Raw genomic sequence first — 16191 nt, 5'->3', positions numbered from 1 at the left:
CCCCACAAACCCACCCGCCTGCCGCAACACCCCACTCGCAACACCAAAACACTCAACACCCCCCCGCCTGCCGGCAAAAGCCTACAACAGCCCAAAAAACCTCCACAAGCCTCCCACGCGCCCCGCAGCCCCACACGTCCACCCGCCTGCCGCAACCACACCCGCACCTGCCCCCCTGCCGGACGCAACAGCAAAACGCGCAGCACCCCTCCGCCCGCCGGCAAAAGCCTACAGCACCCAACATGCCACGCGTAACACTCCAGAAAACCTCCACACCCCTGCCACACGGCCCGCAGCCCCACACACCCGCCCGCCTGCCGCAAACACACCCGCACCTGCCCCCCTGCCGGACGCAACAGCAAAACGCGCAGCACCCCTCCGCCCGCCGGCAAAAGCCTACAGCACCCGGTATTCCCAGGCGGTCTCCCATCCAAGTACTAACCGGGCCCGACCCTGCTTAGCTTCCGAGATCAGACGAGATCGGGCGTTCTCAGGGTGGTATGGCCGTAGGCACCCCTCTGCCCCACAACAGCCCTCTCCACACCCACCGCCCACACCGCCCTCCCGCACTCACACACACCCCCATGCCCACAACAACGCCTCACACCACACACACACACACAAACACACGCACAACACACGCACCTACCCACAACACACCTCACACAAAACAACACCCCACACGCAACACCCCGCAAAAAATACACACCCCTCACCACACGCACCCTGCCCTACACACACACACACACACACACGCCTCACCCAACAACACACGCACCTCACACAACACAACACCCCACACACAACACCACTAAGTACTTACACCACACTCACGCACCGCACACGCCCTACAGCCCCACACACCCTCCCTCTTCCCGCAACAACACACGCACCTGCCCCGACGCCTGCCACAATACCCCACTCGCAACACCACAACGCTCGCCAGACGCTCCGCCCGACGCCAAAATCATACAGCACCCAACACCCCAAAAGACCTCCACACCCCTGCTACACGCCCCGCAGCCCCGCACACCCACCCGCCTGCCGCAACACCCCACTCGCAACACCAAAACACTCAACGCCCCCCCGCCTGCCGGCAAAAGCCTACAGCACCCAACAACCCAAAAAACCTCCACAAGCCTCCCACGTGCCCTGCAGCCCCACACACCCACCCGCCTGCCGCAACCACACGCGCACCTGCCCCCCCGACACAACCCCCCACCCGCAACACCAAAACGCTCAACACCCCTCCGCCCGCCGCCAAAAGCCTACAGCACCCAACATGCCACGCGCAACACTCCAGAAAACCTCCACACCCCTGCCACACGCCCCGCAGCCCCACACACCCGCCCGCCTGCCGCAACTACACCCGCACCTGCCCCAACACAGCCCCCCAAAATACTTACACACCACTCCCACACGCCCCGCGCCCTCCAGCCCCACACACCCACCCGCCTGCCGCAACACCCCACTCGCAACACCAAAACACTCAACACCCCCCCGCCTGCCGGCAAAAGCCTACAACAGCCCAAAAAACCTCCACAAGCCTCCCACGTGCCCTGCAGCCCCACACACCCACCCGCCTGCCGCAACCACACCCGCACCTGCCCCCCTGCCGGACGCAACAGCAAAACGCGCAGCACCCCTCTGCCCGCCGGCAAAAGCCTACAGCACCCGGTATTCCCAGGCGCTCTCCCATCCAAGTACTAACCGGGCCCGACCCTGCTTAGCTTCCGAGATCAGACGAGATCGGGCGTTCTCAGGGTGGTATGGCCGTAGGCACCCCTCTGCCCCACAACAGCCCTCTCCACACCCACCGCCCACACCGCCCTCCCGCACTCACACACACCCCCACGCCCACAACAACGCCTCACACCACACACACACACACACAAACACACGCACAACACACGCACCTACCCACAACACACCTCACACAAAACAACACCCCACACGCAACACCCCGCAAAAAATACACACCCCTCACCACACGCACCCTGCCCTACACACACACACACACACACACACGCCTCACCCAACAACACACGCACCTCACACAACACAACACCCCACACACAACACCACTAAGTACTTACACCACACTCACGCACCGCACACGCCCTACAGCCCCACACACCCTCCCTCCTCCCGCAACAACACGCGCACCTGCCCCGACGCCTGCCACAATACCCCACTCGCAACACCACAACGCTCGCCAGACGCTCCGCCCGACGCCAAAATCATACAGCACCCAACACCCCAAAAGACCTCCACACCCCTGCTACATGCCCCGCAGCCCCGCACACCCACCCGCCTGCCGCAACACCCCACTCGCAACACCAAAACACTCAAGGCCCCCCCGCCTGCCGGCAAAAGCCTACAGCACCCAACAACCCAAAAAACCTCCACAAGCCTCCCACGTGCCCTGCAGCCCCACACACCCACCCGCCTGCCGCAACCACACGCGCACCTGCCCCCCCGACACAACCCCCCACCCGCAACACCAAAACGCTCAACACCCCTCCGCCCGCCGCCAAAAGCCTACAGCACCCAACGTGCCACGCGCAACACTCCAGAAAACCTCCACACCCCTGCCACACGGCCCGGAGCCCCACAAACCCACCCGCCTGCCGCAACACCCCACTCGCAACACCAAAACACTCAACACCCCCCCGCCTGCCGGCAAAAGCCTACAACAGCCCAAAAAACCTCCACAAGCCTCCCACGCGCCCCGCAGCCCCACACGTCCACCCGCCTGCCGCAACCACACCCGCACCTGCCCCCCTGCCGGACGCAACAGCAAAACGCGCAGCACCCCTCCGCCCGCCGGCAAAAGCCTACAGCACCCAACATGCCACGCGTAACACTCCAGAAAACCTCCACACCCCTGCCACACGGCCCGCAGCCCCACACACCCGCCCGCCTGCCGCAACTACACCCGCACCTGCCCCAACACAGCCCCCCAAAATACTTACACACCACTCCCACACGCCCCGCGCCCTCCAGCCCCACACACCCACCCGCCTGCCGCAACACCCCACTCGCAACACCAAAACACTCAACACCCCCCCGCCTGCCGGCAAAAGCCTACAACAGCCCAAAAAACCTCCACAAGCCTCCCACGTGCCCTGCAGCCCCACACACCCACCCGCCTGCCGCAACCACACGCGCACCTGCCCCCCCGACACAACCCCCCACCCGCAACACCAAAACGCTCAACACCCCTCTGCCCGCCGCCAAAAGCCTACAGCACCCAACATGCCACGCGCAACACTCCAGAAAACCTCCACACCCCTGCCACACGGCCCGCAGCCCCACAAACCCGCCCGCCTGCCGCAACACCCACTCGCAACACCAAAACACTCAACACCCCCCCACCTGCCGGCAAAAGCCTACAACAGCCCAAAAAACCTCCACAAGCCTCCCACGCGCCCCGCAGCCCCACACGCCCACCCGCCTGCCGCAACCACACCCGCACCTGCCCCCCTGCCGGATGCAACAGCAAAACGCGCAGCACCCCTCCGCCCGCCGGCAAAAGCCTACAGCACCCGGTATTCCCAGGCGGTCTCCCATCCAAGTACTAACCGGGCCCGACCCTGCTTAGCTTCCGAGATCAGACGAGATCAGGCGTTCTCAGGGTGGTATGGCCGTAGGCACCCCTCTGCCCCACAACAGCCCTCTCCACACCCACCGCCCACACCGCCCTCCCGCACTCACACACACCCCCACGCCCACAACAACGCCTCACACCACACACACACACACACAAACACACGCACAACACACGCACCTACCCACAACACACCTCACACAAAACAACACCCCACACGCAACACCCCGCAAAAAATACACACCCCTCACCACACGCACCCTGCCCTACACACACACACACACACACACACGCCTCACCCAACAACACACGCACCTCACACAACACAACACCCCACACACAACACCACTAAGTACTTACACCACCCTCACGCACCGCACACGCCCTACAGCCCCACACACCCTCCCTCCTCCCGCAACAACACGCGCACCTGCCCCGACGCCTGCCACAATACCCCACTCGCAACACCACAACGCTCGCCAGACGCTCCGCCCGACGCCAAAATCATACAGCACCCAACACCCCAAAAGACCTCCACACCCCTGCTACACGCCCCGCAGCCCCGCACACCCACCCGCCTGCCGCAACACCCCACTCGCAACACCAAAACACTCAACACCCCCCCGCCTGCCGGCAAAAGCCTACAGCACCCAACAACCCAAAAAACCTCCACAAGCCTCCCACGTGCCCTGCAGCCCCACACACCCACCCGCCTGCCGCAACCACACGCGCACCTGCCCCCCCGACACAACCCCCCACCCGCAACACCAAAACGCTCAACACCCCTCCGCCCGCCGCCAAAAGCCTACAGCACCCAACATGCCACGCGCAACACTCCAGAAAACCTCCACACCCCTGCCACACGGCCCGCAGCCCCACACACCCGCCCGCCTGCCGCAAACACACCCGCACCTGCCCCCCTGCCGGACGCAACAGCAAAACGCGCAGCACCCCTCCGCCCGCCGGCAAAAGCCTACAGCACCCGGTATTCCCAGGCGGTCTCCCATCCAAGTACTAACCGGGCCCGACCCTGCTTAGCTTCCGAGATCAGACGAGATCGGGCGTTCTCAGGGTGGTATGGCCGTAGGCACCCCTCTGCCCCACAACAGCCCTCTCCACACCCACCGCCCACACCGCCCTCCCGCACTCACACACACCCCCATGCCCACAACAACGCCTCACACCACACACACACACACAAACACACGCACAACACACGCACCTACCCACAACACACCTCACACAAAACAACACCCCACACGCAACACCCCGCAAAAAATACACACCCCTCACCACACGCACCCTGCCCTACACACACACACACACACACACGCCTCACCCAACAACACACGCACCTCACACAACACAACACCCCACACACAACACCACTAAGTACTTACACCACACTCACGCACCGCACACGCCCTACAGCCCCACACACCCTCCCTCTTCCCGCAACAACACACGCACCTGCCCCGACGCCTGCCACAATACCCCACTCGCAACACCACAACGCTCGCCAGACGCTCCGCCCGACGCCAAAATCATACAGCACCCAACACCCCAAAAGACCTCCACACCCCTGCTACACGCCCCGCAGCCCCGCACACCCACCCGCCTGCCGCAACACCCCACTCGCAACACCAAAACACTCAACGCCCCCCCGCCTGCCGGCAAAAGCCTACAGCACCCAACAACCCAAAAAACCTCCACAAGCCTCCCACGTGCCCTGCAGCCCCACACACCCACCCGCCTGCCGCAACCACACGCGCACCTGCCCCCCCGACACAACCCCCCACCCGCAACACCAAAACGCTCAACACCCCTCCGCCCGCCGCCAAAAGCCTACAGCACCCAACATGCCACGCGCAACACTCCAGAAAACCTCCACACCCCTGCCACACGCCCCGCAGCCCCACACACCCGCCCGCCTGCCGCAACTACACCCGCACCTGCCCCAACACAGCCCCCCAAAATACTTACACACCACTCCCACACGCCCCGCGCCCTCCAGCCCCACACACCCACCCGCCTGCCGCAACACCCCACTCGCAACACCAAAACACTCAACACCCCCCCGCCTGCCGGCAAAAGCCTACAACAGCCCAAAAAACCTCCACAAGCCTCCCACGTGCCCTGCAGCCCCACACACCCACCCGCCTGCCGCAACCACACCCGCACCTGCCCCCCTGCCGGACGCAACAGCAAAACGCGCAGCACCCCTCTGCCCGCCGGCAAAAGCCTACAGCACCCGGTATTCCCAGGCGCTCTCCCATCCAAGTACTAACCGGGCCCGACCCTGCTTAGCTTCCGAGATCAGACGAGATCGGGCGTTCTCAGGGTGGTATGGCCGTAGGCACCCCTCTGCCCCACAACAGCCCTCTCCACACCCACCGCCCACACCGCCCTCCCGCACTCACACACACCCCCACGCCCACAACAACGCCTCACACCACACACACACACACACAAACACACGCACAACACACGCACCTACCCACAACACACCTCACACAAAACAACACCCCACACGCAACACCCCGCAAAAAATACACACCCCTCACCACACGCACCCTGCCCTACACACACACACACACACACACACGCCTCACCCAACAACACACGCACCTCACACAACACAACACCCCACACACAACACCACTAAGTACTTACACCACACTCACGCACCGCACACGCCCTACAGCCCCACACACCCTCCCTCCTCCCGCAACAACACGCGCACCTGCCCCGACGCCTGCCACAATACCCCACTCGCAACACCACAACGCTCGCCAGACGCTCCGCCCGACGCCAAAATCATACAGCACCCAACACCCCAAAAGACCTCCACACCCCTGCTACATGCCCCGCAGCCCCGCACACCCACCCGCCTGCCGCAACACCCCACTCGCAACACCAAAACACTCAAGGCCCCCCCGCCTGCCGGCAAAAGCCTACAGCACCCAACAACCCAAAAAACCTCCACAAGCCTCCCACGTGCCCTGCAGCCCCACACACCCACCCGCCTGCCGCAACCACACACGCACCTGCCCCCCCGACACAACCCCCCACCCGCAACACCAAAACGCTCAACACCCCTCCGCCCGCCGCCAAAAGCCTACAGCACCCAACATGCCACGCGCAACACTCCAGAAAACCTCCACACCCCTGCCACACGGCCCGCAGCCCCTCACACCCGCCCGCCTGCCGCAACCACACCCGCACCTGCCCCCCTGCCGGACGCAACAGCAAAACGCGCAGCACCCCTCCGCCCGCCGGCAAAAGCCTACAGCACCCGGTATTCCCAGGCGCTCTCCCATCCAAGTACTAACCGGGCCCGACCCTGCTTAGCTTCCGAGATCAGACGAGATCGGGCGTTCTCAGGGTGGTATGGCCGTAGGCACCCCTCTGCCCCACAACAGCCCTCTCCACACCCACCGCCCACACCGCCCTCCCGCACTCACACACACCCCCATGCCCACAACAACGCCTCACACCACACACACACACACAAACACACGCACAACACACGCACCTACCCACAACACACCTCACACAAAACAACACCCCACACGCAACACCCCGCAAAAAATACACACCCCTCACCACACGCACCCTGCCCTACACACACACACACACACACACGCCTCACCCAACAACACACGCACCTCACACAACACAACACCCCACACACAACACCACTAAGTACTTACACCACACTCACGCACCGCACACGCCCTACAGCCCCACACACCCTCCCTCCTCCCGCAACAACACGCGCACCTGCCCCGACGCCTGCCACAATACCCCACTCGCAACACCACAACGCTCGCCAGACGCTCCGCCCGACGCCAAAATCATACAGCACCCAACACCCCAAAAGACCTCCACACCCCTGCTACACGCCCCGCAGCCCCGCACACCCACCCGCCTGCCGCAACACCCCACTCGCAACACCAAAACACTCAACGCCCCCCCGCCTGCCGGCAAAAGCCTACAGCACCCAACAACCCAAAAAACCTCCACAAGCCTCCCACGTGCCCTGCAGCCCCACACACCCACCCGCCTGCCGCAACCACACGCGCACCTGCCCCCCCGACACAACCCCCCACCCGCAACACCAAAACGCTCAACACCCCTCCGCCCGCCGCCAAAAGCCTACAGCACCCAACATGCCACGCGCAACACTCCAGAAAACCTCCACACCCCTGCCACACGGCCCGCAGCCCCACACACCCGCCCGCCTGCCGCAACTACACCCGCACCTGCCCCAACACTGCCCCCCAAAATACTTACACACCACTCCCACACGCCCCGCGCCCTCCAGCCCCACACACCCACCCGCCTGCCGCAACACCCCACTCGCAACACCAAAACACTCAACACCCCCCCGCCTGCCGGCAAAAGCCTACAACAGCCCAAAAAACCTCCACAAGCCTCCCACGTGCCCTGCAGCCCCACACACCCACCCGCCTGCCGCAACCACACGCGCACCTGCCCCCCCGACACAACCCCCCACCCGCAACACCAAAACGCTCAACACCCCTCTGCCCGCCGCCAAAAGCCTACAGCACCCAACATGCCACGCGCAACACTCCAGAAAACCTCCACACCCCTGCCACACGGCCCGCAGCCCCACAAACCCGCCCACCTGCCGCAACACCCACTCGCAACACCAAAACACTCAACACCCCCCCGCCTGCCGGCAAAAGCCTACAACAGCCCAAAAAACCTCCACAAGCCTCCCACGCGCCCTGCAGCCCCACACACCCACCCGCCTGCCGCAACCACACCCGCACCTGCCCCCCTGCCGGACGCAACAGCAAAACGCGCAGCACCCCTCCGCCCGCCGGCAAAAGCCTACAGCACCCGGTATTCCCGGGCGGTCTCCGATCCAAGTACTAACCGGGCCCAACCCTGCTTAGCTTCCGAGATCAGACGAGATCGGGCGTTCTCAGGGTGGTATGGCCGTAGGCACCCCTCTGCCCCACAACAGCCCTCTCCACACCCACCGCCCACACCGCCCTCCCGCACTCACACACACCCCCACGCCCACAACAACGCCTCACACCACACACACACACACAAACACACGCACAACACACGCACCTACCCACAACACACTTCACACAAAACAACACCCCACACGCAACACCCCGCAAAAAATACACACCCCTCACCACACGCACCCTGCCCTACACACACACACACACACACACGCCTCACCCAACAACACACGCACCTCACACAACACAACACCCCACACACAACACCACTAAGTACTTACACCACACTCACGCACCGCACACGCCCTACAGCCCCACACACCCTCCCTCCTCCCGCAACAACACGCGCACCTGCCCCGACGCCTGCCACAATACCCCACTCGCAACACCACAACGCTCGCCAGACGCTCCGCCCGACACCAAAATCATACAGCACCCAACACCCCAAAAGACCTCCACACCCCTGCTACACGCCCCGCAGCCCCGCACACCCACCCGCCTGCCGCAACACCCCACTCGCAACACCAAAACACTCAACGCCCCCCCGCCTGCCGGCAAAAGCCTACAGCACCCAACAACCCAAAAAACCTCCACAAGCCTCCCACGTGCCCTGCAGCCCCACACACCCACCCGCCTGCCGCAACCACACACGCACCTGCCCCCCCGACACAACCCCCCACCCGCAACACCAAAACGCTCAACACCCCTCCGCCCGCCGCCAAAAGCCTACAGCACCCAACATGCCACGCGCAACACTCCAGAAAACCTCCACACCCCTGCCACACGGCCCGCAGCCCCACACACCCGCCCGCCTGCCGCAACTACACCCGCACCTGCCCCAACACAGCCCCCCAAAATACTTACACACCACTCCCACACGCCCCGCGCCCTCCAGCCCCACACACCCACCCGCCTGCCGCAACACCCCACTCGCAACACCAAAACACTCAACACCCCCCCGCCTGCCGGCAAAAGCCTACAACAGCCCAAAAAACCTCCACAAGCCGCCCACGTGCCCTGCAGCCCCACACACCCACCCGCCTGCCGCAACCACACGCGCACCTGCCCCCCCGACACAACCCCCCACCCGCAACACCAAAACGCTCAACACCCCTCCGCCCGCCGCCAAAAGCCTACAGCACCCAACATGCCACGCGCAACACTCCAGAAAACCCCCACACCCCTGCCACACGGCCCGCAGCCCCACACACCCGCCCGCCTGCCGCAACTACACCCGCACCTGCCCCAACACAGCCCCCCAAAATACTTACACACCACTCCCACACGCCCCGCGCCCTCCAGCCCCACACACCCACCCGCCTGCCGCAACACCCCACTCGCAACACCAAAACACTCAACACCCCCCCGCCTGCCGGCAAAAGCCTACAACAGCCCAAAAAACCTCCACAAGCCTCCCACGCGCCGCGCAGCCCCACACACCCACCCGCCTGCCGCAACCACACCCGCACCTGCCCCCCTGCCGGACGCAACAGCAAAACGCGCAGCACCCCTCCGCCCGCCGGCAAAAGCCTACAGCACCCGGTATTCCCGGGCGGTCTCCCATCCAAGTACTAACCGGGCCCGACCCTGCTTAGCTTCCGAGATCAGATGAGATCGGGCGTTCTCAGGGTGGTATGGCCGTAGGCACCCCTCTGCCCCACAACAGCCCTCTCCACACCCACCGCCCACACCGCCCTCCCGCACTCACACACACCCCCACGCCCACAACAATGCCTCACACCACACACACACACACAAACACACGCACAACACACGCACCTACCCACAACACACCTCACACAAAACAACACCCCACACGCAACACCCCGCAAAAAATACACACCCGTCACCACACGCACCCTGCCCTACACACACACACACACACACACACGCCTCACCCAACAACACACGCACCTCACACAACACAACACCCCACACACAACACCACTAAGTACTTACACCACCCTCACGCACCGCACACGCCCTACAGCCCCACACACCCTCCCTCCTCCCGCAACAACACGCGCACCTGCCCCGACGCCTGCCACAATACCCCACTCGCAACACCACAACGCTCGCCAGACGCTCCGCCCGACGCCAAAATCATACAGCACCCAACACCCCAAAAGACCTCCACACCCCTGCTACACGCCCCGCAGCCCCGCACACCCACCCGCCTGCCGCAACACCCCACTCGCAACACCAAAACACTCAACGCCCCCCCGCCTGCCGGCAAAAGCCTACAGCACCCAACAACCCAAAAAACCTCCACAAGCCTCCCACGTGCCCTGCAGCCCCACACACCCACCCGCCTGCCGCAACCACACGCGCACCTGCCCCCCCGACACAACCCCCCACCCGCAACACCAAAACGCTCAACACCCCTCCGCCCGCCGCCAAAAGCCTACAGCACCCAACATGCCACGCGCAACACTCCAGAAAACCTCCACACCCCTGCCACACGCCCCGCAGCCCCACACACCCGCCCGCCTGCCGCAACTACACCCGCACCTGCCCCAACACAGCCCCCCAAAATACTTACACACCACTCCCACACGCCCCGCGCCCTCCAGCCCCACACACCCACCCGCCTGCCGCAACACCCCACTCGCAACACCAAAACACTCAACACCCCCCCGCCTGCCGGCAAAAGCCTACAACAGCCCAAAAAACCTCCACAAGCCTCCCACGTGCCCTGCAGCCCCACACACCCACCCGCCTGCCGCAACCACACGCGCACCTGCCCCCCCGACACAACCCCCCACCCGCAACACCAAAACGCTCAACACCCCTCCGCCCGCCGCCAAAAGCCTACAGCACCCAACATGCCACGCGCAACACTCCAGAAAACCTCCACACCCCTGCCACACGGCCCGCAGCCCCACAAACCCGCCCACCTGCCGCAACACCCACTCGCAACACCAAAACACTCAACACCCCCCCGCCTGCCGGCAAAAGCCTACAACAGCCCAAAAAACCTCCACAAGCCTCCCACGCGCCCTGCAGCCCCACACACCCACCCGCCTGCCGCAACCACACCCGCACCTGCCCCCCTGCCGGACGCAACAGCAAAACGCGCAGCACCCCTCCGCCCGCCGGCAAAAGCCTACAGCACCCGGTATTCCCAGGCGGTCTCCCATCCAAGTACTAACCGGGCCCGACCCTGCTTAGCTTCCGAGATCAGACGAGATCGGGCGTTCTCAGGGTGGTATGGCCGTAGGCCCCCCTCTGCCCCACAACAGCCCTCTCCACACCCACCGCCCACACCGCCCTCCCGCACTCACACACACCCCCACGCCCACAACAACGCCTCACACCACACACACACACACAAACACACGCACAACACACGCACCTACCCACAACACACCTCACACAAAACAACACCCCACACGCAACACCCCGCAAAAAATACACACCCCTCACCACACGCACCCTGCCCTACACACACACACACACACACACGCCTCACCCAACAACACACGCACCTCACACAACACAACACCCCACACACAACACCACTAAGTACTTACACCACCCTCACGCACCGCACACGCCCTACAGCCCCACACACCCTCCCTCCTCCCGCAACAACACGCGCACCTGCCCCGACGCCTGCCACAATACCCCACTCGCAACACCACAACGCTCGCCAGACGCTCCGCCCGACGCCAAAATCATACAGCACCCAACACCCCAAAAGACCTCCACACCCCTGCTACACGCCCCGCAGCCCCGCACACCCACCCGCCTGCCGCAACACCCCACTCGCAACACCAAAACACTCAACGCCCCCCCGCCTGCCGGCAAAAGCCTACAGCACCCAACAACCCAAAAAACCTCCACAAGCCTCCCACGTGCCCTGCAGCCCCACACACCCACCCGCCTGCCGCAACCACACGCGCACCTGCCCCCCCGACACAACCCCCCACCCGCAACACCAAAACGCTCAACACCCCTCCGCCCGCCGCCAAAAGCCTACAGCACCCAACATGCCACGCGCAACACTCCAGAAAACCCCCACACCCCTGCCACACGGCCCGCAGCCCCACACACCCGCCCGCCTGCCGCAACTACACCCGCACCTGCCCCAACACAGCCCCCCAAAATACTTACACACCACTCCCACACGCCCCGCGCCCTCCAGCCCCACACACCCACCCGCCTGCCGCAACACCCCACTCGCAACACCAAAACACTCAACACCCCCCCGCCTGCCGGCAAAAGCCTACAACAGCCCAAAAAACCTCCACAAGCCTCCCACGTGCCCTGCAGCCCCACACACCCACCCGCCTGCCGCAACCACACCCGCACCTGCCCCCCTGCCGGACGCAACAGCAAAACGCGCAGCACCCCTCCGCCCGCCGGCAAAAACCTACAGCACCCGGTATTCCCAGGCGGTCTCCCATCCAAGTACTAACCGGGCCCGACCCTGCTTAGCTTCCGAGATCAGACGAGATCGGGCGTTCTCAGGGTGGTATGGCCGTAGGCACCCCTCTGCCCCACAACAGCCCTCTCCACACCCACCGCCCACACCGCCCTCCCGCACTCACACACACCCCCATGCCCACAACAACGCCTCACACCACACACACACACACAAACACACGCACAACACACGCACCTACCCACAACACACCTCACACAAAACAACACCCCACACGCAACACCCCGCAAAAAATACACACCCCTCACCACACGCACCCTGCCCTACACACACACACACACACGCCTCACCCAACAACACACGCACCTCACACAACACAACACCCCACACACAACACCACTAAGTACTTACACCACACTCACGCACCGCACACGCCCTACAGCCCCACACACCCTCCCTCCTCCCGCAACAACACACGCACCTGCCCCGACGCCTGCCACAATACCCCACTCGCAACACCACAACGCTCGCCAGACGCTCCGCCCGACGCCAAAATCATACAGCACCCAACACCCCAAAAGACCTCCACACCCCTGCTACACGCCCCGCAGCCCCGCACACCCACCCGCCTGCCGCAACACCCCACTCGCAACACCAAAACACTCAACGCCCCCCCGCCTGCCGGCAAAAGCCTACAGCACCCAACAACCCAAAAAACCTCCACAAGCCTCCCACGTGCCCTGCAGCCCCACACACCCACCCGCCTGCCGCAACCACACGCGCACCTGCCCCCCCGACACAACCCCCCACCCGCAACACCAAAACGCTCAACACCCCTCCGCCCGCCGCCAAAAGCCTACAGCACCCAACATGCCACGCGCAACACTCCAGAAAACCCCCACACCCCTGCCACACGGCCCGCAGCCCCACACACCCGCCCGCCTGCCGCAACTACACCCGCACCTGCCCCAACACAGCCCCCCAAAATACTTACACACCACTCCCACACGCCCCGCGCCCTCCAGCCCCACACACCCACCCGCCTGCCGCAACACCCCACTCGCAACACCAAAACACTCAACACCCCCCCGCCTGCCGGCAAAAGCCTACAACAGCCCAAAAAACCTCCACAAGCCTCCCACGTGCCCTGCAGCCCCACACACCCACCCGCCTGCCGCAACCACACGCGCACCTGCCCCCCCGACACAACCCCCCACCCGCAACACCAAAACGCTCAACACCCCTCTGCCCGCCGCCAAAAGCCTACAGCACCCAACATGCCACGCGCAACACTCCAGAAAACCTCCACACCCCTGCCACACGGCCCGCAGCCCCACAAACCCGCCCGCCTGCCGCAACACCCACTCGCAACACCAAAACACTCAACACCCCCCCGCCTGCCGGCAAAAGCCTACAACAGCCCAAAAAACCTCCACAAGCCTCCCACGCGCCCCGCAGCCCCACACGCCCACCCGCCTGCCGCAACCACACCCGCACCTGCCCCCCTTCCGGATGCAACAGCAAAACGCGCAGCACCCCTCCGCCCGCCGGCAAAAGCCTACAGCACCCGGTATTCCCGGGCGGTCTCCCATCCAAGTACTAACCGGGCCCAACCCTGCTTAGCTTCCGAGATCAGACGAGATCGGGCGTTCTCAGGGTGGTATGGCCGTAGGCACCCCTCTGCCCCACAACAGCCCTCTCCACACCCACCGCCCACACCGCCCTCCCGCACTCACACACACCCCCACGCCCACAACAACGCCTCACACCACACACACACACACACAAACACACGCACAACACACGCACCTACCCACAACACACCTCACACAAAACAACACCCCACACGCAACACCCCGCAAAAAATACACACCCCTCACCACACGCACCCTGCCCTACACGCACACACACACACACACGCCTCACCCAACAACACACGCACCTCACACAACACAACACCCCACACACAACACCACTAAGTACTTACACCACACTCACGCACCGCACACGCCCTACAGCCCCACACACCCTCCCTCCTCCCGCAACAACACGCGCACCTGCCCCGACGCCTGCCACAATACCCCACTCGCAACACCACAACGCTCGCCAGACGCTCCGCCCGACACCAAAATCATACAGCACCCAACACCCCAAAAGACCTCCACACCCCTGCTACACGCCCCGCAGCCCCGCACACCCACCCGCCTGCCGCAACACCCCACTCGCAACACCAAAACACTCAACGCCCCCCCGCCTGCCGGCAAAAGCCTACAGCACCCAACAACCCAAAAAACCTCCACAAGCCTCCCACGTGCCCTGCAGCCCCACACACCCACCCGCCTGCCGCAACCACACGCGCACCTGCCCCCCCGACACAACCCCCCACCCGCAACACCAAAACGCTCAACACCCCTCCGCCCGCCGCCAAAAGCCTACAGCACCCAACATGCCACGCGCAACACTCCAGAAAACCTCCACACCCCTGCCACACGGCCCGCAGCCCCACAAACCCACCCGCCTGCCGCAACACCCCACTCGCAACACCAAAACACTCAACACCCCCCCGCCTGCCGGCAAAAGCCTACAACAGCCCAAAAAACCTCCACAAGCCTCCCACGCGCCCGGCAGCCCCACACGTCCACCCGCCTGCCGCAAACACACCCGCACCTGCCCCCCTGCCGGACGCAACAGCAAAACGCGCAGCACCCCTCCGCCCGCCGGCAAAAGCCTACAGCACCCGGTATTCCCAGGCGCTCTCCCATCCAAGTACTAACCGGGCCCGACCCTGCTTAGCTTCCAAGATCAGATGAGATCGGGCGTTCTCAGGGTGGTATGGCCGTAGGCACCCCTCTGCCCCACAACAGCCCTCTCCACACCCACCGCCCACACCGCCCTCCCGCACTCACACACACCCCCACGCCCACAACAATGCCTCACACCACACACACACACACAAACACACGCACAACACACGCACCTACCCACAACACACCTCACACAAAACAACACCCCACACGCAACACCCCGCAAAAAATACACACCCCTCACCACACGCACCCTGCCCTACACACACACACACACACACACACGCCTCACCCAACAACACACGCACCTCACACAACACAACACCCCACACACAACACCACTAAGTACTTACACCACCCTCACGCACCGCACACGCCCTACAG

The 16191-nt window shown here is 64.1% G+C and overlaps 12 non-coding genes across 12 annotated transcripts; all 12 read right to left on the bottom strand.

The window, feature by feature from the left end:
* Window positions 1-393: 393 nt before the first annotated feature.
* LOC141745918 (5S ribosomal RNA) lies at window positions 394-512 on the bottom strand. The gene has a single exon (XR_012588174.1). It is a non-coding gene; the product is annotated as a 5S ribosomal RNA (ribosomal RNA).
* A 1150-nt stretch (window positions 513-1662) lies between these two features.
* On the bottom strand, window positions 1663-1781 carry LOC141745749 (5S ribosomal RNA). The gene has a single exon (XR_012588019.1). It is a non-coding gene; the product is annotated as a 5S ribosomal RNA (ribosomal RNA).
* A 1755-nt stretch (window positions 1782-3536) lies between these two features.
* LOC141745658 (5S ribosomal RNA) lies at window positions 3537-3655 on the bottom strand. Its single transcript, XR_012587930.1, has one exon. It is a non-coding gene; the product is annotated as a 5S ribosomal RNA (ribosomal RNA).
* Window positions 3656-4580: 925 nt separating this feature from the next.
* On the bottom strand, window positions 4581-4699 carry LOC141745917 (5S ribosomal RNA). Its single transcript, XR_012588173.1, has one exon. It is a non-coding gene; the product is annotated as a 5S ribosomal RNA (ribosomal RNA).
* Window positions 4700-5849: 1150 nt separating this feature from the next.
* Window positions 5850-5968, bottom strand: LOC141745748 (5S ribosomal RNA). Its single transcript, XR_012588018.1, has one exon. It is a non-coding gene; the product is annotated as a 5S ribosomal RNA (ribosomal RNA).
* Window positions 5969-6893: 925 nt separating this feature from the next.
* Window positions 6894-7012, bottom strand: LOC141745747 (5S ribosomal RNA). The gene has a single exon (XR_012588017.1). It is a non-coding gene; the product is annotated as a 5S ribosomal RNA (ribosomal RNA).
* Window positions 7013-8467: 1455 nt separating this feature from the next.
* On the bottom strand, window positions 8468-8586 carry LOC141745775 (5S ribosomal RNA). Its single transcript, XR_012588045.1, has one exon. It is a non-coding gene; the product is annotated as a 5S ribosomal RNA (ribosomal RNA).
* A 1557-nt stretch (window positions 8587-10143) lies between these two features.
* LOC141745581 (5S ribosomal RNA) lies at window positions 10144-10262 on the bottom strand. The gene has a single exon (XR_012587856.1). It is a non-coding gene; the product is annotated as a 5S ribosomal RNA (ribosomal RNA).
* A 1457-nt stretch (window positions 10263-11719) lies between these two features.
* Window positions 11720-11838, bottom strand: LOC141745915 (5S ribosomal RNA). Its single transcript, XR_012588170.1, has one exon. It is a non-coding gene; the product is annotated as a 5S ribosomal RNA (ribosomal RNA).
* Window positions 11839-12988: 1150 nt separating this feature from the next.
* LOC141745632 (5S ribosomal RNA) lies at window positions 12989-13107 on the bottom strand. The gene has a single exon (XR_012587904.1). It is a non-coding gene; the product is annotated as a 5S ribosomal RNA (ribosomal RNA).
* Window positions 13108-14558: 1451 nt separating this feature from the next.
* LOC141745590 (5S ribosomal RNA) lies at window positions 14559-14677 on the bottom strand. Its single transcript, XR_012587864.1, has one exon. It is a non-coding gene; the product is annotated as a 5S ribosomal RNA (ribosomal RNA).
* Window positions 14678-15728: 1051 nt separating this feature from the next.
* LOC141745788 (5S ribosomal RNA) lies at window positions 15729-15847 on the bottom strand. Its single transcript, XR_012588057.1, has one exon. It is a non-coding gene; the product is annotated as a 5S ribosomal RNA (ribosomal RNA).
* Window positions 15848-16191: the final 344 nt, after the last annotated feature.

Source organism: Larus michahellis, chromosome 6 (genome assembly GCF_964199755.1).
Source record: "Larus michahellis chromosome 6, bLarMic1.1, whole genome shotgun sequence".
Classification (NCBI taxonomy): domain Eukaryota; kingdom Metazoa; phylum Chordata; class Aves; order Charadriiformes; family Laridae; genus Larus; species Larus michahellis.
This window is presented reverse-complemented; position numbering and strand designations above follow the sequence as displayed.